Source organism: Aquila chrysaetos, chromosome 2 (assembly GCF_900496995.4).
Source record: "Aquila chrysaetos chrysaetos chromosome 2, bAquChr1.4, whole genome shotgun sequence".
NCBI lineage: Eukaryota > Metazoa > Chordata > Aves > Accipitriformes > Accipitridae > Aquila > Aquila chrysaetos.
The window spans coordinates 63,257,544-63,280,165 of NC_044005.1; the positions used below are offsets into that span (position 1 = coordinate 63,257,544).

At 37.6% G+C, this 22,622-nt stretch overlaps 1 long non-coding RNA gene across 1 annotated transcript; it reads right to left on the reverse strand.

Moving 5' to 3' along the window:
* Window positions 1-14: 14 nt before the first annotated feature.
* Window positions 15-16,094, reverse strand: LOC115335519. The gene is made up of 4 exons (XR_003921456.1): window positions 15,908-16,094; window positions 6,716-6,827; window positions 5,660-5,731; window positions 15-679 (listed from the first exon to the last, which is right to left on the reverse strand). It is a non-coding gene; the product is annotated as an uncharacterized LOC115335519 (long non-coding RNA).
* Between the last annotated feature and the right edge of the window lie 6,528 nt (window positions 16,095-22,622).

A 22,622-nucleotide genomic window follows, 5' to 3' on the forward strand; every position in this document is an offset into this window, starting at 1 on the left:
TTTGTCCAGCTGACAGTTAGTGCAACTGGTTACCATTTAATTGTTCTTAATTTTGTGTGTTTGTGGTCCCACTCTCTTTGAGGGGGAGTATTATGTAGGGGATCACTTTTTATTCAGAAAATATACTTATCACCTTAAAGCTCCACGAAATATTGGACTTGGCAAACGTGTAGAAAGGGAGTGGAGACATCCTTATTTCAGTGCATGTGAGGAAAACCCTTCAGCGTAAAGAAAGAATGAAATGTTAAATACATATATAATCTCCATGTTTTCTTATGGTGGGATTTTGTTTCCACCAAAAGGAGAGGGAATTTCAGCAAGGAGACAAAAGTTAAGTCAGTAAGAGGTATTAATCACATTTACTCCCCCCTGTATTCAGTCTCATTTGCCTTTCTAACCACTGACTTTACGCTGCTTCTCCTCCTTGCATGCGTTGTCAGTGCTTGCAAACCACCTCAGGAAGCACCGCTGCTCTGACACTTGAGGGTTTGGCTCACAAAGGACACAGTGCTGGGCAAGTGATATTACTGCCTAATGCTTCGGTCACCCGAGAAATAAAAAGAAGAAGGAGATACCGAGCTTTCTCTGGTAATGAAATGACAGGGTCTAAGACTTTCTTCAGCTCTCTGTGGTGACATTGTAAGCTTGAACCTCAGCCAACCAAAAGAGGTAAGTTTTCCTGAAAATGACAAGGAATGAACGTCAATTAACATGACAAAATCATATCTGAAATGCTTTTTGCTGTATCACATACGTTTTGTTTCTTCTTTCCTGCTAAGAACAAGACTTATTGCAAACACAAGGCAATTTTATCTTTGTCTCCAGAATGCCCTGATCAATATCTCTTTGTTGGTACCTTTGTAGCAATCAGTATCATCCTTAATATAGAAAGGTAAAAAAACACAGCAGCAAATTTTCTACAATGTAACAGTAAAGGGTATTGATTGAAGCTACTTGGATTTTTGCCCCAAATAGTGGCTACAAAGTCTCAAATTACCATTTTTCTTGTGCTTTTGTCAGCTCTGCTACACCTGCCTGCCTGCACCCAAACATCCACAAGTAGGAAAAGTAATAGAGCAGAAAAGCTTTCCAGACAGAACAACAGGAAGAGTGAGAAAGGTCAGCCCTTTCCCAGTCTACATTATTTAGCAATTAACTTGTAAGCTCCCTTATCTATTCTTTTTAAAGAGAGTTAAATATTTTAGCAGGCTTTGGATTACTGAAAAAAACCCCAACAACAACAACAAAACCCCAAAACACCAACCCACAAAGCAAAAGGGAAAACAGCTTAGTTGCTGGGTGGAAGTGCTGAATGGATCAAAACCCTTCTCTTCACCCTGTCCTGCAGACTTTTCAGATTTTTAGCTTTTCAAATGGGGAGTGTTAGGGATGCATGTAAGAATGGTCTAGTAGCAGAAGCTTCAAACCTGTTTCTATTGATATATTTGGAAAAAAGAACTCCAGGTTCACAAATGTTTGCTTTACAAGTCCTGCTATATTTATGTTATAACAACTAATATTAAGATAGCACAGGAATTGCTACTCATCAGCCAACTGAAGTGACTACAAGTGCTATAGTAGTCCATTCATGTAGGCTTCTAAAGAAATACTAACAGTACCTGACGGAAGGATTCAAGCTGCAGATTTATACAGTACTTGCACTGGGCTACGTACATTTTGTAAAATAATGTGGCACAATTAGCTAGATCACAAAGTCAAGTCAGATACACCATGGCACATTACAGCAACCAAGATCTCTCAATTGCTACACGTTTTTCAGCTGACTATGTTTATTAATATATGCCGTCCTACATTTTCCTTCTCTCATCTTATAGCTCAGAGTCCTTGTAAAGCTGTGAATGTTAAGACATTATAAAAAATACAAATGGGAGAAACATAATTATAAGGAATAAATTTATATGAGTAAACTCTTACAGAAAACATAAAATATCCTATAAAATACATAATAAATTTCTGAATCTCTACAGACATCTGGAATTTCATATTAAATTCTTAAGTATTGCTGAAAACTGTGAAAAGGATTTGGGGGTAAATTCTAGGTAAAACTATCTATATAAATTTCTGTAAAATCTCTGATGAGATTTTTCTGTAAAATCTCTGATAAGTGACATCATCACAGTTACTAACACTATGGAGGGGATGAACATCTGGTCAACATGGAAGAGAAATGAAAACTTTCATGAAGCACCATTTTCATCTTGTGGTGGGTTGACAATGGCTGGATGCCAGGTGCCCACCAAAGCCGCTCTAACACTCCCCTCTGCAACTGGTCAGAGGAGAGAAAATATAACAAAAGGCTCGTGGGTCAAGATAAGGACAGGGAGAGATCACTCACCAATTACTGTCATGGGTAAAACAGATGATGTAGGGAAAATAAGTTTAATTTATTATCAATCAAATCAGAGTAGGCTAATGAGAAATAAACGCAAATCTTAAAACATATTCCCCCCACCTCTCCCTTCTTCCTGGGCACAGCTTCACTCCTGAATTCTCTACCTTCTCCCCCCCAGCAGTGCAGGAGGATGGGGAATGGGTTTTGGGGTCAGTTCATCACACGTTGTCTCTGCTGCTCCTTCCTCCTTGGGGGCAGAACTACTCACACTCTCCCCCTGCTCCAGCATGAGGTCCCTCCCATGGGAGACAGTCCTCCACAAACTTCTCTAACATAAGTCCTTCCCATGGGCTGCAGTTCTTCATGAACTGCTCCAGTGTGGGTCCCTTCCATGGGCTGCAGTCCTTCAGGCACAGACTGCTCCAGCGTGGGTCCCCCACAGGGTCACAAGTCCTGCCAGAAAACCTGCTCCAGCGTGGGCTCCTCTCTCCACAGATCCGCAGGTCCTGCCAGGAGCCTGCTCCAGCGCGGGCTTCCCACGGGGTCACAGCCTCCTTCGGGCATCCCCCTGCTCCAGCGTGGGGTCCTCCCCGGGCTGCAGGTGGAGATCTGCTCCCCCGTGGACCTCCCTGGGCTGCAGGGGGACAGCCTGCCTCACCATGGTCTTCCCCACGGGCTGCAGGGGAATCTCTGCTCTGGCACCTGGAGCACCTCCTCCCCTCCTTCTGCACCGACCTGGGGGTCTGCAGGGCTGGTTCTCTTACATGTTCTCACTCCTCTCTCCCAGCTGTCATTTCTGTGCCTGCTGCAATTTTTTTCCATTCTTAAATCTGTTCTCCCAGAGGCACTACCACCATCGCTGATGGGCTTGGCCATGGCCAGCGATGGGTCTGTCTTGGAGCCGGCTGGCATTGGCTCTGTCAGACATGGGGGAAGCTTTCAGCAGCTTCTCACAGAAGCCACCCCTGTAGTCACCCCTGCTACCAACACCTTGCCACGCAAACCCAATACACATCTGCATGAAGAACTTTGCAATATAGAAGGGACCATTATAATAATGCTCTTCTATATACTAATAACGAGCTGTGCCCACAGATATTTCTATATCCAGCAATTTCCGCTGAAAACAGCAAGAAAATTTTGGTTTCTAAAACACTTAACTCAATCACTTTATCTGATTTCTTCAGTGCATGATCAATTTAATGGAATTTATACTTTAAAATTGCACCAGTGAGAAGCCACTTTGGTGTCCAGGGAAAAATGACATTGTCACTATGTCAGCAAAATAGATATATTTTTCATATCCTATGCTTCAATTCAAACTAAATATTTTGTGTGCATACAAGATAATTTATCAAGGCTGAATCCTTCTGTAAGGAAAATTCTGTGCAGGCAGATTCTCTACCTCATTTATATCACTTTCAATATCAGACAGCTTTCAGAATATAGGCAAATAAATTTATAATATCCTTACTATAAGCATTTATAATCATCTCATTTCATTCTATTGATGGTAATTGGCTGTTATTCCGTACAAAGTCCAGTACATAATATTGTTCTTATCTATCCAAGTTCAAATCAAATAAAAATTTGTGTAATGGTTATAATTTTTATATCATTCTAAAGGATTTTTATAAGGGTAAGTTTTAGTATAATTAGATACAAGAAACATTTTGAATTTCTAAGACATGACAGGCATTCAAATGTGCTAGAAAGTTTTGCTCTGAATACTCCTATCCCACCAAACTCCTGTGCATGCAATTTTATTGTTAGATTTTGTCTTGTATTTCTGGGTTTTGTTCTGAATAAAAAATATAAAAGACTGGATGTTTTGTTGCCTACTTTCATAATCAAAACCTCAGCTCTGTTTTTCACTTGTTTTATTCCTTGTCTTTGCAATTTTGCAAATAGGGTATGCCTATTCATATCTTAGTAATTTGTATTTCTTGCTGTTTCTTTTTAAGATTGGATCTTACTTGTCTCCTAAAAAATTACCATTATAAAACCCACCAAATAAATGAATAGTGTATGATAACTTTTCTTTAGAAACTTTACTGGCATTGATATGGTATTCTATTATATTCTATAGCTTTTTTTTTTTGTGTCAGTCATTTGGTGGATCCAATATCTACAGCACCCCTTTTGTTCAATAGCACATTTCTATAAAGGTACTTTGATAACTTTGGCCATGAACCATTCTACCTCTGCTTTGCACAGAAGTTCTTTTTGAATTCTGTAGACTGTGGACCAGAAACTTGGCTTGCAAAAATTCATTAGAAGTGCAGGAAACCACTCATATTCAGCTAAATGTAGTAAAGTCAGTAGGAATCAAATACATAATTATGCTTAAATATGTGCTTGAGTGCTTTCCTGAATTACCAATTTAAAGCTTACATTATTTTTCAAGTTTTGGGGCCTTTTTTTGGGTCACGAGTTGCATGGAAATATCATGTCACAGATAGAACTATCAGGAAAAAATGGAAATCACATGAACAAAGTATTGTGGGATCAATCTTAACACTAGGTAAAAGAAAGACTTTTTCAGAATTATCAATCTCATATTTTTTCAAAACCACTAAATGCACAATAAAGAGATGACACATCAATGGCCTTTAATACAACCTGCTGTGCAAAAAAATACACAGCATGATGCAGTAAGTTGCATTGTTGAATTCCCCTCCTTTCATTAATACTTATTTTATAAATTATAGGTACTAGCTTTTACAAGTAAGTGTGCAGTCTGGCTATTTGTGAATGGTTTCGTTCAGTAAAAAATAATAGCATACAAATGATGGCTGAACTAGTTGTTGATCATCAAATTATTGTAATGGAATCTATTTTTAAAAGTAATTCTAATGTATTCTTGTGTGCTGTTTACTTATGTTGCCTCTCCTATTCTCAGAGAGAACATATATTTATAATCATATTTTGTCAGTTGATTCAAGGTTAAAGACAATGGTGATTACCATAGAACATTTGATTTTACAAATAGAATGTGTATTATGTATATTGCTCTCTTTAAACATCTTTCTAAAGCAATTGGTGATAAACAATGATGGGCATTACTAGTTGTGACAAATCAGTATGTTTCTGTCTCTTTTGAAATATTCAATAGCCCAATTGTCACTTTTTTTTTTTTTTTTGTGAAATACCAGATGTCCCTGAAAATCTTTTGGAATGAATCAGTATTCTACTAAAGCTCCATTGTTAGAGTTTTTGAGTGAATTTTCAATACAAACTGTGGAGAATTAGATAAACATATCCCACCACTGTTTATAGGAATTTTACATGGAATTTTCTACTCACCGTTTAAAACTTTCCATTTTGCTCTCCTGGGTTCCTTGAATATTAAAATACATGGAGTAAATCAAATCACATCTAAAACAAGCATGAAAGAAAGTTTGAAGAGCATGAAGTATGCAAACATTATTGTCATTTGGCCATTATACTTCACAGGAAATAGACAATGTCAATCCTCATATACCTGAATGTATTTTGTCTCCTTAATATCTAGATTTTTCTAGAGCAAGAGGGAATGTATGGCTTTTATAAAGTGTTTTATAATACATACTAGAATAACTGCATTTTGTTACACGTTATGCCTTTCTGTGCAGCTTTGCCTATTTCCTTTATAATCCATCAGCCACACTTTTTCTATAACCTTTTGAAGTAAAACACAGAACATTAGCTAAAGAAATTACATTATATAAAAAGATGCTATCAGATGAAAGACCCCTGTTTTTAATTTACTTTATGTTGACACAGATTTCTATCTGCTATCACTTTTCCTTATCAGGCTGACGAAATAGAATTTCTGCAGTGGATATATGGAAAATTCACTGAATGGCTATCTGTCATAGTCAGAAAAGGTGCTATCTGTCATCAGTGGAGACTTTATTTACTTTTAAGTGTTTGCCCATACACAGAATATCAGCCATAGTGTCCTTGTCCTTTGCATTGAAGAGTGTAGTTATCAGAAATGTGGGAACGAGTACTAAATAACATAACTTGCCTTTCTGCTCACAGGTATTCTTTTGAGTACCCAATCTATACACTGAACTAAATCTCAAGAGTGGAAACAGTCCCAGGAAATATGAAGTATTTATTCAACAAGATAATAACGTAAGTATCCACTTTTAAGCACATTTGTAGCATTGTTCAGCTTGTACTATATCCAAAGAAAAGAGGGACTATGCACTTCATCAACTTTACCTATTGCTCTTAAGTATTTTATCTCAGTATCCTAAATTCTTCTGTTATATGATATATTACATGTACAACTTCACACAACAATTTTTAATTTTAACATGACTTTTTCCACACTTAATTTAAGGACCTTAAGTTATGGTTAAAAAACACTACCTGGGTAGTTTTTCTTCTCATGAATCTTAGTGGTTAAGATGTCATGGGCTGAAGTGAAAGAGTTCAGAATGCCTCAATAAAATTGCTTGTCATTGGTTTATAACTATGTTCCCTTTGAAAGAAGAAAATGAAAGAGTAGATGTAATATGTATTACTGTAGAAAATATTCACAGTATAGTAAAGCACTGGATTCCCTTAAAATTAAGGTCAGGGTCTGTAGAGAAATACTGTTTAAAAATATATTTATTGAGCCTGCTTTGAGATGCCACTTGCAGTCCAAGATACAATGCACAGTTTCCATTTAGGTTTTTTTCCTATGGCACGTTTAGACTCTGATCAGAGCCCTGTACATATGAAAATGTGGTCATATGAAGAAACCTAGTCCAGCTGAAAAGAAGTCCATGCTGGGTGTTCTCTGGTTATATATTTCTAGTCTGTTGGACAAGTGTTTTTTTTTAAAAAAACTCTACTCCAAAATTAGAGATTTAAAAATATCTATTTTTAATATAGTCTGCAGTCCAAGAGAAAATTATATTTTAGATTTTGAAAGTTTCACCTTCAATCCCAGACCTGGAGTGACTTCTTGTTTTAAATGCTAAGAACATCCTAAGCATGAGCAGAGGTATTAAAAAGAAGTAAGCACATCAAGAGGCTCAGAAATTGAAGATTACCTTCATAATATCTTTCTTACATTTAAAACTGTCCAATGATGATGAAGAACAACTGTTATTTTAGAGAGCCCATTCACATGAAGGCAGTAAACCTTGATGAAGAAATCACTGTGCTAAGAATGCAGAAGAGAAAAAATAATTAAATGAAGGAAGAAAACCAACCTCTCTACCTGAAATACTGTAATGGCACAAATATTTGGTTTCCAAAAAGTGCTGGGGAATTTTAAATCAGCTAATATTTTAAGTCATCATGCCCAACATGAGATTAAAGATGTACAGGTGACAAACAAAAACAATGTGCAAAGCATGCTTACAACCCTATAGGACTGTGCTACACATTAATCAGTATGCAGCCAGGAGCAGATTACATGGATACTTTCTTGGTACTTGGTGTTTCTAGTTTCTGGAAGAATCCCTTTAATGTATCCTTGAGAAAGATGCTGCTCTTTGGGGCATGTTGTCCCCCACCATCCAAGAGATTACTGCATTGGTCACAGCAGTGGCAAGTCTGCTGCAGTGGGAGCAGTTCTGCATGGGAACAAGTGGCTACCCCTTTTGTCAGGACTGAGGGCAATTCCCTTGGTCACATGAAACAGCACAAGTGGCAGCTGCTTTTAAAAGGAAAAACTGCTGTATATAAATTAAGATGCACTGTTCGCCCTCAGCAAGGGCAAATCTGGAGGGTAGATTGCAAATATCCAAAGTACCATCATGGCCTTATGCAGACTAATGGAGTACTGCCATTGGCTTCGTTTTGCAAAGGTAAGGGCCAAGATTTCATTCTGCACGTGCACCACAAGAAACACGCACTAATCTCTTGGATTAATATCTTTGTGAAGTAAAGTTATGTGTGAGTCTGAAAAGAAACAGACACATAAGGTAACATAAGGTAAAGTCCACCATACCCTGGAGTTGCTTGCACAGTGAAGGAAGGATTATTCTTTACAGATATGTGCCCCGTAGTGTGCTTATTTGTTTATCAGGTTTTAACAAAGGTTTTTTTCCCTCCAAATGTAGCTGAACAAATGGCAGTACAGAAATGGTAAGGGAGAATGGTGCACTGAAATTAAAAAAAACTACCATCCCACTTCACAAATGATAGGGAAGATAATTAGAAGTAACATCACTGTCAAATAATTGCAGTGATCAGCCAGCTTGGCATGATTACTAACTCTTTTCTTTTTCCTAAGGAAAGAAAGAATTAATTGCAAAACAAAATTCAGAAAAGAAGAGTACCACAGTGTACCCTTTAGGAGGGAAGCTATTGCTCTGATTATTTTCTTTAGAATAGATTTTAAAACAAGAGAATTTCAAATTAAACATAAATGGATGCTGTGATTCTGACTGCCAATAAAAAATTAAGGGAGCTATCAAACTCTAGGGGCAGATTCTTAAAAAGATTATGAACTAAAACATCAAGGGGCTCTGTACTGGCCTGAAAAAATTAGAAGAGTGATCTTGGGATTTTTTCTAATGCATGAATAATAACAGTAGTGGTACTCATTGGAAAAATGGACTCATCTGAGTTATAGTTTTTTTCTGGCCACAGTACATGCAGCACCATGGCATTCCAGAGGTGTTGAGAGCTTTTTGTTCTGGGTTTGGAAAAGCCACAAGGATAACACAGTTTTGTTGGGATCCATCTGGCTGTTGGGAGACATCTATGAGCTAGTTCCTCAAAGCTCCTTTCCTGGTCCATGGAGGACTATCACTTCTGAATTGAAGTATTATAAAGTGAGTGACTATTAGAGATCAGATTAACCCGTTTTTTTCAATAAATATAAAAAGACCTTAAAAAGACTATCTCAGGTACAGATGTCCACAAAGTAAACATCTAAAGTTAGGTGAAATGGCTTTTTCCGTTACAACTTTGATAGCATCTGTTTAGCTTCTTCCATCTGTGTGCCCCTCCGTTCTTCTTGCAGAAGTTGGTCATTTGGTGCTATCTTGGCAAACACTTAACATTTGCTTTTGACACTCAGACCCTTTATTCAGAAACGAAGGTCTTGCACTGACTTATCAGCACGAAAGAAGTGGAGGAAAAATAAGAAAAGATAAGCGTAGAGAGCTGAAAACAGGAAAGAAAAAGAGAGGTAGTATTTCCTTTGTGCTGCTGACTACTTTTTCCTTTCTCTGCCCAAATAATTTACAGGTAACAAATGCTACAAGCAAAGTGATAATTGAATAAAGACAAGTTATACAGCCATCATGGATGCTTTGCTTGATGCCACACCACTCATTATTGATCATGCAACTCTCAGCTATACAGCTAGTCTTTGCTCAGGGAAATAGTCTGATTTCTCCGAGTTTCTATAGCTTTATGAATATATAGGTATTCCTGGAGTGTTTGAATGACCAAACCACATCTCAGAATTGGTTTAGGTGGGCCATGTTTGGTGTCCATGTTGTCGCTACATGTCTCCTCTGTAAATAGTCACAGTTCATTGACCATGAACATTTCTGTACATACTGAATTTACTAGTACTATGAGTCACTAATATAACATTCATATCTGAAGAACCTGCTTGATCTTCAACATACCTTCAGGAAGAGGAGAAATCACTGAAGAAAATCCTTTCCTATTCTCCAACTGAGCTTTTCTGCTGATCAGGCAGATATCAAAAATAATTTTTAAGTCATGGTGAAGTCAAGGAAACTTGCAAGTGACCCCAGTAATTAAACAAGGGCGGACTGGGCATGTTAGTTGAGACCTTTCTACTAACATAACCCCAGTAAATCTGGGGCTGATCAGTTTTTGTGGTTTAACCCCACCCAGCAACTCAGCCCCCCACAGCCGCTCGCTCACTCCCCCTTGGTGAGATGGGGGAATCGGAAGAATAAAAGTGGGAAAACCCATGGGCTGAGATAAAGACAGTTTAATAGGTAAAGAAAAAAGCTGCACACACATGCTAAGCAAAACAAGGAATTCATTCACCTCTTCCCATGGACAGGCAGGTGTTCAGCCATCTCCAGGACAGCAGGGCTCCAGCACATGTAATGGTGACTGGGGAAGACAAATGCCATCACTCTGAATGTCCCCCCCTTCCTTCTTCTTCCCCCGGCTTTTATTGCTGAGCATGACGTCCTATGGTCTGGAATACCCCTTGGGTCAGTCGGGGTCAGCTGTCCCGGCTGTGTCCCCTCCCAACTCCTTGTGCCCCCCCAGCCTGCTCGCTGGTGGGGTGGGGTGAGGAGCAGCAAAGCCCTTGGCTCTGGGTAAGCACTGCTCAGCAGCAACGAACACATCCCTGTGTTATCAACACTGTTTTCAGAACAAACCCAAAACAGGGCCCCATACTAGCTATTATGGAAAAAATTATCTTTATGCCAGACAAAACCAGCATATCAGTATTGACTGTTTGCATGATTTTGGGGCAAGAAGAGAGGTGATGCTGGTTGGTTATTATAATTGGTGGAAGGTTTTTTTGCATGGAGAGCTTGATATTTCAAAAGATTATCTCCTGCTATAATTTAGTCGATTTCTAATGCTATGAAAATATAAGCATGCCCTTTATAAAAATATAGGATGTTTTGATGCTTTTATCCCTATGCCAAATGAATAACAGTCACTTGGTATGTAAAGTGGTTGGGTTCAATTCTCAAATTCTCTGCTGAGAAGCTGAACCTACTTCTCTTGCTGACAAGATGCATGTCCCACTCAGCAACCTGGACATTTTTCTAGAGAGGAAGTGAGATACCATTTTCTCCTCCGATGAACATTTATGCTAAAAAATGTGAGATTCAATAGAAAGTGCTAGCTAAAATAAAGGGATTGCTGGTGGATGCCCATTTAATATGTCAGAGAGCTATGTTCACTATCTTCATAAGAAATTGACCACCAAATGACATGTAAAAATCAAGAGAATTCATAACTGAAAAAAATGTTTTATTTCTGATTAAAATTAATAGACTGTATGCATGAATAATTGTTTAATTTTATAAAGGGGTTGCCTTGGTTATATTTTTGTCATAATTGTCATGCATTAGACTCAGTTCACTTTGGTACACAAAGGGGGACACTGGCATAAAACTCCTGTAAAAGTGGATAATCATGACCCTTGATTCCTCTATTTTTAACTTGTTAACTCATTTCCCTGGTGTCTTTTGAACTTTGCATTTGCTTATTGACCAGTGGTACAGTGAATTTTGTCTCACAACAGAAAGATGTGTCTGAAAATTAAATCATACTCATATGCCACTGAAGTAAAGCCTTATTAAGCAAGGAAATAGAACAATAGTCCATAACATTTAAGTGTTCTAGCTGATTCTATAACAACATTTTCTACGGCTGTTAAGGCTAATGTCTCTCTACTATCTCAGAACATTTTTATAGTATTGATTTTATTATTATTATTTTATGCTCAATAAACTTTTAGCATTTTTTTAACAATTACATGTGATTTTCCTGAACAATAGATAGTCTCCTAGGAAAAGGAGGCTTTAAACAACTCTGAATGTGCGCATAGCAGTGAGATATAGAGAGTCTATTATTTAGCTATTTCATTTCAGTGTGCACTAGGCAGAGAAAAGAGCATTTTGTTTGATTAATACCACGCAAGATCTATCAAAATATTAATATCCTTTAAATAGGTGTATCCACTTAGTAAATGACATATCATCAACTTTCTCTATTGCCATCATTGCAATATTTATCTGTTTCTCTGGTAATAGTAGCTATAACTCTATGTATGACCCTAAAGAAATAAAACATGCATATGACAGGACAACAGACAAGGTTTGCACTGTGTACGTCCACAAAAATTTCTTTCTTGCATTTATTCTTAGGTACTCAGGAGGACTAAAATTGCAAAATGACACAAAACCCAACAATAGCTACAAACGGACTGAAACTGTCCCCTAGAAGTCAACCTAAAGAGAAAAAAAGTGCACCCTTCTCAAATCTCTACAGAAATGCTGTTAATGCAATACTGTGCATCGGGAACAGAACCTAATAATAAAAACATAATTACCCCTAAATTTACAATCCATGTATCTGCAGAATTCCCATGCTAATCTCATTGCTTCAAATGATATATGCACACAGAAGCTAGCATTTGATTGAATATAATTAAAATTCAAGGCAGAGTGGGTTATGATTGTTCAGATCACATGCATCTGATGACTAAACACCAGGCAAAGAGAAGACTACTTCAGCTAAAAGGGTAGTCTTGTCACACCAACGAAAGGCTACAAACTTGTCGAATTTTGACTGGAAATCTGAAAGACTATGTGCGCCTCAGTTACTTGTACTTGCTATTCAGATCCCAGAAATGAGAAGATGGCCCAAGGCAGCCTTGTAACACAGGGACCGTTCCCATGTATTTGGAAAACTAGTCCCAAATTTTCATCCAGAACACTTTTTTTTTTCCTTTACTGGGTCTACAACAGCAGAACAAGAGTCTGATGATCCAGATCCTTGTATCTGGTTTCATAAAGGTCAGCTGTTTGCTGTTACTCAGAGGTGTCAATGGTTGGTAGAAAACATTTAGAAATGCTTGGCACGTAAAGCCGAGTGGTGTGTTTTCTAGGTGTGCTCTGGAAGTTCACATACTGACAGTGTCTGATGAAACAAAAGCAGAGTACTTTCATTTAAAATAGAAGTCCCTGAGGATTACACATTGTTTCCAAGAGACTGAGTTCAGTTCCCAGGATAGTCTATGAGGATTCAAAATTACCTTCTTTTTTTCCCATTTCCAAGGGAAAGATCTTATGGCACAGGAGAGAGAAAGCAAATTTCTAGAGGTCATTGATGGGAACATTTTGCTGCAGGTTTAGATTTTGAACCCATGCTGACATGGATATTGCTCTACCAAATCAGGCTAACAATACCTTTATATTGGACAATGTATACGAAAATGTAAAAACCAAATGATTGTGCTGTGATATTTCCCTCAAACATTATCCTAGTTTCCAAGCACTTGTTTCATAGAATCTAAAATCATTCTTAAGTGTTTCAAAGGATTTCTCCTCCATTAGTTTGTCCCATTGCACATGGATAGTCTTACAGTTTCTGCAAAGCACAGTGATTATAAACTGGGTGAAAGGTTATCTTGTTTTGTTCATCTGAATCAGCCACCTTCCACTTTCACTTAATGTCCATTTTGTTTTTAACTACAAAAGACAATGAACAATGAATCACTATTCATCTTCTCATTACCACTCATGATTCTGTAGTCTTTTATCATATTCCATTTTGGTCATTTTTTTCCAGGCTGATGAGTGCTAGTCTCCTTAGGTCAATGTCCTGGTTTCAGCTGGGATAGAGTTAATTTTCTTTGTAGTAGCTGGTATAGTGTTATGTTTTGGATTTAGTATGAGAAGAATGTTGATAACACACTGATGTTTTTAGATGTTGTTAAGTAGTGTTTATACTAAGTCAAGGATTTTTCAGCTTCTCATGCCCAGCCAGCAAGAAGGCTGGAGGGGCACAAGAACCTGGGAGGGGACACAGCTGGGACAGCTCACCCAAACTGGCCAAAGGGATATTCCATGCCATGTGACGTCATGCCCAGTGTATAAACTGGGTGTAGTTGGCCTAGGGGGCGGACCGCTGCTCAGGAACTAACTGGGTATCGGTCGGCGAGTGGTGAGCAATTGCATTGTGCACCAGTTGTTTCATATATTCCAATCCTTTTATTATTATTGTCATTTTATTATTGTTATTACTATCATTATTTTCTTCCTTTCTGTTCTGTTAAACTGTTCTTATCTCAACCCACAAGTTCTACCTTTTTCCTTCCGATTCTCTCCCTCATCCCACTGGGTGGCGGGGGAGTGAGTGAACGGCTGCGTGGTGCTTAGTTGCCGGCTGTGGTTAAACCACAACAGTCAACCATCTTATGGAAGTTATTCTATCCATTTGATCATACTTTTTATACTTTTCTGAATATTTTCCAGCACTACTGTGGTAAGTCACCCTGTATTCAAGACCGTAGATTTATAACACGGTCTACTGATGCTTTGCAGTTTTGTCTTCTATTCCATTTCTAACAATTTATAAGGTTCTTTTTTTGCTTTTCCAACTACCATTCAACACAGAGCTGACATTTTTATAAAGCTATCTTTATAATCTCAATATTATATTCTCCCTGTTCTTAAGAGCTAATAATCAGTTCAGGAGTCCATCACTGTATAGGTAAAATCAGAGCTTTGTTTTCCCATGTCTTTAATTTTAATATAAAATTCTACTGAATTTCATTTATACCTTTATTTCCCAGTCACTTTCAGAGTTCTTTTTCAGAACTTCCTCACATTTATTAATCTTAACTGCTAATCTCCACATTACTTTGAATACCTCTCGATTCGACCCCTTTTTCAGATCACTTATAAATGTGGGGGAGAAATGGATTTCAATGCTGTGTCCTCCAGTTTGGAAGTTAAACAATTCTGCTTCTTATCTTTTAGTTTTGAACTCTATATATTTACTGGGTTTTATTCATTACACTTTACATGATAGTTACATGCTTTAGTGTAGAGCCTGATCTATGGAACAGTGAATAAAACACTAGATAACTCCTTTTCTGGGGCATACCCCACTGACCCACAGACATAAGTTCGCAAATGTTCATTCTCTCACTGGTCCTATGAATCTTACAGTCACTACTCCAGGCACTTTAACTTGTAAGGACACATTAATTCATGCTGTTTAGTTTAATCTGTAGTCTAACATAGATCCCAATCTTATCTCCAAAAGAAGTTTTCACGCCAGGAAAACTGATGTCCATATGGTTTCCATCTCAGAGGCACAATCAGATACACTATCCAGAAAAGTTAGAAGAATTTCTCCTTTGGATTTTTCCATCAGTCCCAGCAGCCATGAATTAACTATGGTGAACTCCATTCCTGGGCTCCATAACTTGCCATGCTTGCACAGAGAACGTATGTACACTGCTCAAGCTTATGAAGTCTACCAGGTGTTGCAGTGTCTGAAGCTGTGCTCAGTAACACCCCAATTCATTTCTAAATCTGATCTGTGCAGATAAAAGAAGTATAAATTCCCATCTTCTGCTCATCAGTAATTTCCTCATAGTTTTGGTAAATGCATGGGAGTTCTTGTTTCATAAAAGCTCTGCTGTCATTCAAATTCAGTTTTCTTCATTCCTAAACCAATTTAATGGCTCACCAAGTACAACAACTCGAATAAGCCAAAAACTCAAACACAGAAAGCTTATGAAGAAGAAAGCTGGAAACACAAACCACATCTGACACTCAGAAAAATTAACTTTTTGTGATTTGTTTTTACAGGCCATGTTCAAATAACTATTGGTCTGTCTTGAGTCTAAGAGACAGCATTAACTTAAGCTGGTGGAAATTTCTGATCTTGCTGTATGTCCTTCCTAGGCAGCTGGGTAGACACAACTTTCTTTTAGCAAGGATTTTGTTCATAAAACAGTGACACTTAAAGATGAATAAAACTATACGAAAAATGTACATGGTCATCTTAGAACAATATGACGGTTGTCTAACTAATGAATAAAGCATTCTCCGATAGAAGAATGTAATTTTGGTGTTTGTTACTTACCTTTGTTCTCCCCCTCAACAGGCCATACCATTCATTGCATCCTTTCTCCTTTTGCCAAGTACCACTCCTGTTTGTTGCTGTTTAACACAAGAAAGTAGTACATTAGTGTCCTTGGGCAAGCCTTCTTCCCGCCCCTCTAAAAGAACTGCTTGACTGAAAAAGGTCTCAGTCTTGCTCAATCAACTCCTTGCCTCTTCTTCATGACCTCAGAAAGAGCTGCTTCTGTATAATCTCCCTTCAATCCTCATAGTTTTGTCAGTAAACCAGGTCAGTAAGAGAGCTCTTAGGAATAAATCTCCTTCCGCTCTAGTCTCATTCATATAAACATTACAGCAGGAGCAGGGCAGAGCTCTATGAGCTCTGAACTGGCAGGTTTTATGGTAAATTTCATATGACTTGAGGAGGGATTTTGTCAAAGAACTGATGGAGAAAACACTTATTGTACTTTACCTGTTCATCATTTTATGAGAGAAAAAAAGCTTGGTTTTGCCTTTTACACTCTCTGAACTGCCCTTGGAATGAGGCTTCTTCCTCATCCAGTAAAAAGCAGCTGAGTGAGGATCAAAATCTGAAATGTCATCTGGAAACTTGTTGTAAAATATTAAGACAGAGATCATTTACATTATTGAAACCTTATCCCTTACCCTGGTTCATTACTAATTTGCTACATATTCTTATTATATAGAAATGTGGAATGCTTAAAATAGCTCTTCCCAGTTGTTCTGATTGTTCAAGTGGTCTCAGACATTATTAATGGAGAGCATGAGAATCACAAAGCCTTAATGTGATATGTTTTTAATCAGAATGCCATGAAAAAAAAACCCTGTATTTTTTTCAAGTAATAGCAGATTGTTACTTTCACTGCATTTAAATGCACATCTAGTAATTTCACATTATTTACATTTTAAAACACTCACTGCCATTTAGTGCAATTTTGTATTACAATACTAATGTTACGCTAGCAGTAAATTCAACCAACTCCTTTCTGAAATGCAGCATAGAATTGCTCTCCTTTCTTTTAAGTGAACTTTCTTCTACCACATTTTTAATAAATTCTAGTAAACATTAAGTATGCTACTGCTGCTTTCACAGAAGTACTTATATGACACTTTCATTCTGTTTTTAGACTAATAATCTGACTTAATTATGAATGATGCCAAGATTATAAATGATTGGGTTGTCTTCTGAAAATGTAAATTGATTTTACATGCTTTTTCTTCTGCCTCTTTCTAAAATAGACTTAATGTTCCAAGCTGGAACATCTGCTTTCAGTAAAATCCTTATGTATTTTCCCCAGCGAATGCAATTGTAATATGTAATTTCTCTTTTGTTCACAGCTATTTCCATACTTTGTCTTGATCTTTGTTTCAGACTTATAGAACGGGGAGTTAAATCCCTTGTACATCTGACGCATTTTGGCATTTTTCTCGGAATGACGGACCGCAAAGCTTGGAGTAATGTGCAATAGCCATTTACAACACGGGACGAAACACTCAGGAAATGTCAAGTCTGAGTGAGATCTGCCACTACAGCTGTAGGTCTGTTCGTGCCAGGAGGGTGGAAAGAAGTTGTTACATACTGATTTCCTTGGCCTTGCTTGGCATGGGGAAACCAGTGTGTGTCTCTGAAGCTTGCCTCTGCACGCATTGTACGTTGTGCATTGGGAGGGCACTGGTACCACAGAAAGCAAAGACTTCTGTGTAAAGTAAACGGCATAGTGACCTGTTTTCCCATGGCACACAGCAAAGGTACAGAAGTTCCTTTCAGCTCCTCCCCTTTCAAGCATTTTTGCATTTCAGGGAGAAAAATCAAGGACAGTAGGTATTTCTGCTTCATTAGAAAAGGAAATGGAAGAAGCTTTTTGGTTGCTCCATCGGACCAGTTGCAGTGTCTCTGGGGGGCTTTGGCAGAGTTAAAACAGGACTAAGACATATTTCTGTCCCTTTTGCACAGAAAAGTCTTCAAACCTTCTTTGTCCTCATACCTGTATCAAGGCTAATAAATAAGCCAGAAAGTGAGAAAGGGCCTAGCTGAATGTGGCTGTGCATACACACAGACTTTTCAATGAATTGCAGGAACTTTAATGTATAAATCCGACAGAAAAGCAAAATGCAGCCCCCCAGACAAACAAAAATTGGATTTAAACGCATGCTTTTTTTGCTATACTAGCTTCCAGTGAAAGTAGCTATGCAAATAAAGCCCAGTAATAATTTACAGTAGTGCCTGAAAGTGCCAATGTTCCTTTATTTTTCCTTTTTATTTCTTCATGGCTTCCACCCCAAACTTTTTTAATAACCTAGATGCAGGATAAGTAGGCAGTTGCCTGGGGCAGCTACAGCTTTAGTACCTACATTTCATTTGAAAAGCTTTGCAGATCTTTCTTTTGAGGAGAGCAAGGAAATATTTAGGCAGCAGCTGCCAATTCCCCCTCATCCCCCTGTACAGTCCCAGCAGGATGAGCAAATTAGGTCTTTAAGCCCTGTGTCCAATTTCTCCTCCCTTTCCTCCAAACATTATCAGCTATTCAACGCAACATCAGCTATTCACCCAACACTCTCCCTAACTTTCCCATAGCAAGGAACAACTTTAACACAACACTTCTGGAGTGGGTAAATTTGATTTTTCTCATGCTTTTGAGAAGCACACAGACAACTCAAGATTCAGGTAAATATTCAGCTTTCCTGAAGGCCTTTAGAATCCTGGAAAGGAAAAAAAAAAGATAGATTTTTCTTTTTTGTTTAAATACCACACTACTGATGTTCTGATGTGTGTTGGCCTTTTGTTCTGCAGTCAGCCAGACGATTTAATTCTCCAAGGTTACACTCTAGAACTATCACAAACTGTAATATTAGTTTAAAAATACTTTTAGTATTGTCTGTTAATCAGTCTCAGATCTGTTGGTGTATATTTATCACCATATATTTGTACTGTATAATGCGCTTGTGATGTTTGATTTCATCTGTATTACTCCATACAGTTGCAGTCTTTATGGTGTATTACATTTTTTAATACCTTTATCCATAAACGTTCATTTAACATACTGTAATTTGCTAAATATCTTTAATTTAGTTTTTCCATTGTTGTTCTTAGCATGTATAAAAAGAAAATTGAAGAAATAAAATATAAGACCAGTGAATCAGGTGATGAAGAAAGTGTTAACATGAGAATTTTTTTCTGGGAAAAGTCAGAAATTACAGTCCTAGAAATTTTGACAGTTGTTTGCATTAAAAATTAATCATAAACAACAGAAAAACTGAGACAATTTCATTGTGTTATTGGCATGCTTTCCTAAACAGAAAGTTTAAACTTCAATTTTAATAACAGTGCAATGTATAGTGTCAATGGATTATTTTTACAACTCATTTGTACCATGACTACTTGTTCAGTTCTCTTGTGTTGTATCTAAATACCAGGAGTTAGTCTACTCATCAGTTCTGGAAGTGACTGAAATGTCACATTCCCATGGAAACTCAGAATACAATGAACAAAGCTGGAGACAGTAGCTGGCCCAGCTGATGCTTTTGATATTTTTGATTTTCCTTTATTGGTAACTATTTTTCCATTTTATTTTTCAAGAAATTAAAAAGATAGATTTGTGGTTATACACCGCATTTCCTTCCAATGTTACTCTCTTTTATTGTGATTAGAATTTTACATTAAGTGTTAATGCTTTTTACTAAGAAGCAGGTTAATTGTATCATCTAGTTTCAATTAGCTCTAATAGAGTGTATGTATAGCTACAGAGTCTATTGTGCATATCCTCACATAGATGGGGAAATGGAGTAAAAGCTATTATTTTGATGTCCTGATAAATTATGCTCCGTATTATGTTAGATTAACAAAATGCATGACTAATGTCCCATGTACACATGAGCTGTGACAGCATTTCTGAGTGTTAATAAATCTGAGCACTGGCTGATGTCCAGTTCTTTTTTTATGGTAAATGCAAATTAAGTCCACATCTTCTCATTATACTTAGTAATTTACTTCTAAATGCTCAAATCTAGTCATTATTGTTGGCAACCTTTATACTGTAGCTCTCCAGACTGAATTAAAAATAGTAATAAAAATAAAGTAATGACTATATCTAGATTGGGGCCTAAAGATAGTTGTTCTTTCTGAAAGCACACTGCAGTCATAATAAACAAATTAATGGCTACAGGCAGCACTTGCTTGAAACACAGTGGACTTGGAGATACTGAATTTGTTTGCAAACTTCACCAGTATTCAAACCAACAAAAATGTTTTTCTGTGCAATAGAGCATAAGTATCAAAAAATTATATTACCCCTTTATTATAAAAAGGAAAATCTTAGGTTTTGCAGCTGTGAGGTACTACTGAGACCAAGGACGTGGAAGGGTGCTAGGAGCACTGGTGTCTGAATAAGGATATGGTTGGCTGCAACTAACCCTGTAAGGCACGTCGAACAGCAATTATACGAGTGGTTTAGAGTCCCTCCTGTGGTGTGGACTGATCTGTTCCCTACCACCAGTCCCAGGAGGACAATGATGCTTTTCTTAGGCACAGAGCAAATGGAAACTGCTTCTTTCTCTTGTGGATCTGAGCTGGAAGCATTATTCCAGGCCTGGTTCGTACTTGGTTTGCAGAAGCAATTACACGTAGAAGCGAGTTCATAAAATGGATGTCACAGCCTGGGCTGCCCACGGTTAACTCTGGACCCCGAGATGATGTAGATCCAAATACAGTTAGTACAAGGTAGAAAGCTTATATGGTACTTGCAATATTTGGTTTCTAGAATGGCTAACTCTACACAGAAAATAGTATTGTCCTTAGCACATGCTGCTGGGTTCAGAATCATGATTTAATGGCATTCTCTTGTGTTGCTGAGGTGACTGCAATCCTGGAGAGATGTTCTTAAAATATTTACTGAATCCCAGAGTCCCTGTGCAGTAAAGAAGTGTAACACTGTGGGAGCAGAGGACAACATTATTTGTCTGAGTGGCAGACCAGTTTTTGCATTGACAGGGGACTGTAGTGAATCTTTGCATGCAGAGAACAAGCACCTAGGTCTTTCACCTGGTACAAATGAATATATGAAGCAGGGCATTTTACACATGTTGAGAACCGGGCTTTGAATCTACAGCTGAAGCCATGCTAAGTACAACATAAGTGAGAGGCAAATGCAGTGGGTACAGCATAACTGGAAAGCAGTGCACCTATGATTGTAGCATAGGATACAGAAATTATTCATCCTGCACTGTATTTTGCAATCCAGCCTTGGGTCACAGAAAAGGCTGCTTCCTTTATGGTGCAGTAGACATGCTCAGGCTGCTTCAAAGAATATTTGTGATCCAAATATTCTAGGTGTGTCGTATATGAAAGGCATAAAAATTCATAGTGCTTTGCCTTGAGTATAACAGTTTAGCAATTCTGAAAGAGACTATGTTTAATGGGAAGGCTAAAGCCTTACGAGCTCTTCTGGTAAACCTGTTCAAGCCATGTCGGAATATTTGATGGCTGGGCCGTAACATAGGGACTTAGTATTTACTATTGTTTTGTACCTATCTGACTTTAGTGAATGTTACAAATAAGTGCTGCTGCTGTTAACCCAAAGAACTAGGTCAATTATACATATATCTCCCCAAAAGGCTTGTCTTTGAAACATCTTCATAGTCTATTGGTAAAAGATGAACAAATTAACAAATTGAATCTGACAGAATAATACTTCAGTAGCCATTCTTAACCATTTTTTCATGTGAACTTGATTCTAAAGAATATAAAATAGTAAGGGGAAAGAAGGATAGGAATACAGTTTATTCTATGGGCAAGTATTCTCAGCTACTTAAAGGATAAAAAGTCAAAGATAGAAATAACTTGACAGTTTAAACAGTAAACATATACTGCATGTTGTAGAGGCAGCAAGTTCCTTCCAGGCAAAGGGCCAAATTATTTTGGAGAGAGCACGGTGGTTGGAATTTAATTATTTGACAGAGCTGGAACCTCTGAAGGGCTTCTTTGTGTGTATTGGTGAGAACTCTAATTGAAGCAGACAATGAACAGGTCAGAGCTTACTGAGACTGATTAACTGCATCACCTGCCCTGCAATTATTGTTACCGCTCTTGAGGCTTTTAACTGAGAGAGCTTTCCTCAGGAGGTACATATGTAGTTTTCCAAGAAGGCTTTTCTTCCCTCTCTGCTAAAGTGTCTCAACATTACCTGAGTGTATGCTCATCACATTTATCTAGGGAAAAATAGACCTCTGGAGGGGGTGTTTCAAATCCTCCTAACATATATATCTAAGATGAATTGGTCTCTGAAGGTGTCATTTCTCACCGCTGGCTTTAGAAGAAATCTAGGGTGATTAATGATTTATATTTAGACATTTGTTGAGATAAAACTTACCGTTCGCGTGTTTTCATTTAAAATTTCTTTGCATGTGAAGAGAAAAATAGGTTACGCATAATTGTAGTTTTGATTCTGTATCTTTGAAATTATGTGATCAACTATTAGATATGCAAACAGCCCCAAGTAATGACAGATGTATTGACTCTACTTGTGTGCTAGGAACTGGTCATTGAGATAAGAATGGACAGTTCTGCTCTATTTTCTTTTAGACTGTTTTGTGAGAGAACATTTTTCTGTGATTAAGTTCCGGTTTGTTTCTAAGTAAAAAGGCTAACTATTACATTTTTATGACAGATCCATCTGTGAGTAGACAGACCACCATTTTTTTTTTCATACATTGTAAATTGT